Below are 2,225 nucleotides of genomic sequence, written 5' to 3' on the forward strand. Positions count from 1 at the left end.
AATCTCACTCTATCACCCAGGGCAGCGGGTAGTGGCACAATCACAGCTCACTGCAGCTCACCAGGCTCAAGCAATCCTCCCACCTCAGCCTCCCAAGTAGCTGGCACTACAGGTATGCACTATCACACTTGGCTAATTTTTAATTTTTTTTGGTAGAGATGGGATCTTACTATGTTGCCCAGGCTGGTCTTTTTTTTGTTTGTTTTTTTCTTGAGGCGGAGTTTTGTTCTATCACCCAGGCTGGAATGCAGTGGCCTGATGTCAGCTCAGTGCAGCCTCCCCCTCCTGGGTTCAAATGATCTCGTGCCTCAATCTCCTGAGTAGCTGGGTTCACAGGCACACACCACCACACCTGGCTAATTGTTTTGTGTTTTTAGTAGAGATGGGGTTTCATCATGTTGGCCAGGCTGGTCTTGAACTCTTGACCTCAAGTGATCTGCCTGACTTGGCCTCCCAAAGTGCTGGAATTACAGGCATAAGCCTCTGCACCTGGCTACCCAGGCTAGTCTTGAACTCCTGGGCTCAAACAATCCTCTAGGCTGCAGTTTCCCAAAGAGCTGGGATTATAAGTGTGATACATCAGACCTGGCAATATTTTATCTTTCATATACCTAGGTTTTTCTTCTTTTTGTTTAGAATTTGATATTTTTTCATTTGCTTCTCTTCTTCCTATACCTATTTATTAGCTTTTTTTTTTTTCAAGCTGACTTCCCTAATGGGGCTAATATATGCCATGGAATTGCATAAAATCCTCACTTGCTCTTGCTATGATGTAAATACACATTCACAAAGAATACTTGACCCAATTTTTTTTCCTTTTTGGGGGAGGGGGTGTAGGGAATCTCACTATGTCACCCTGGCTGGAGTGCAGTGGCACTGGGTCACTGCAACCTCCACCTCCCAGGCCCAAGAGATTCTTGTGCCTCAGCCTCCTGAGTAGCTGGTACCACAAGCATGCACAACCACACCCGGCTCATTTTTTGTATTTTTAGTAGAGATGGGGTTTCACTATGTTGGCCAGGTTGGTCTCGAACTCCTGGCCTCCAGTGATCCACCTACCTGAGCCTCCCAAAGTCCTGGCCACCTGATCCAATTTTAAACCACATATCAGAGTGGAGCAGCCATTCTCAAAGTACGGTATAATGAACCCCTGACACACTTTCAGGAGGCTCAAGAAGTTAAGACTATCTTCCTAATAACACCAAGATGTTATTTGCCTTTTCTGCTGTATTGTATTTGCACTGATAGAATAAAATCAATGATGAGCAAAGCTTCTGGTCCTTAGCATGAAGCAACACAGTGGCACTGAACTGTACTAGCAGTCACAGTATTCTTCTCTGGCACTTGCAGTGAAGAATTATCCCAACTTTTTTAAAAAGTCCTAATATCAACCCTTGAGTATACATACTTTTACAATGTGTATAAAGAAAGGGAAGTATGCATAAAGCACTTCTGCTACCTATACTGGCTGTCTGGACAAAAAGCACTGTGCAATTGTTTGAGTTGCAAGACAACCAGTCAAGCACCATCTCTACCTGAATTAAGTACACACAGGCAAAATGTAGTTACTTAAAAGCTTGAGTATCTGGGCAGTTATTTTCTCAAAAAAGGAATAAAATGAGTTTGTCACTTCAGGTAAAACTATTTTCCTGAAGTATTTGTTGCCAAGTGACTAAACTTGAGCTTTTCAGTAAAAAAAACTAGTATTTTCAGAAACTTCTATCTATTACCAATGAGCTTTGACAGCTTCCCAATTCTTGTGGATCAAGATTCTTTCAAAGAAAAAGAGAATCAATGGATTCTTTTTTTGTAACAAGTACAAGAAAAATTCACTGATACCATTTCAGATTCCACACTGCAACTAGCCTTTTAAAAAGCTACCACTTGGTGTTACAGCTCTTTTAGAATTTGCCTAGCAGGTGGTTTTCCAGTGTTCACCAGTAAAACTCTAACCCCATTCCCCCCCCACCCAAAAAAAAGCTACCACTTGTGGGCTGGGCATGGTGGCTCACACCTATAATACCAACACTTTGGGAGGCCAAGGCAGGCAGATCACGAGGTCAGGAGTTTGACACCAGCCTGGCCAACATAGTGAAACCCCATCTGTACTAAAAATACAAAAAAATCGGGCCGGGCGCGGTGGCTCAAGCCTGTAATCCCAGCACTTTGGGAGGCCGAGGCGGGTGGATCACGAGGTCAAGAGATCGAGACCATCCTGGTCAACA

The 2,225-nt window shown here is 43.6% G+C and overlaps 1 protein-coding gene and 1 pseudogene across 1 annotated transcript in view; one reads left to right on the forward strand and one right to left on the reverse strand.

Annotated features, from left to right (window-relative positions):
* The window catches only part of IGF2BP3 (insulin like growth factor 2 mRNA binding protein 3), a 159,762-nt gene that overhangs the window by 138,410 nt on the left and 19,127 nt on the right, over positions 1 to 2,225 (reverse strand). The window lies entirely within an intron of this gene.
* LOC119470970 lies at positions 1,886 to 1,951 on the forward strand (annotated as a pseudogene).

This window comes from Cebus imitator, unplaced genomic scaffold, assembly GCF_001604975.1.
Source record: "Cebus imitator isolate Cc_AM_T3 unplaced genomic scaffold, Cebus_imitator-1.0 Scaffold45, whole genome shotgun sequence".
Classification (NCBI taxonomy): Eukaryota; Metazoa; Chordata; class Mammalia; order Primates; family Cebidae; genus Cebus; species Cebus imitator.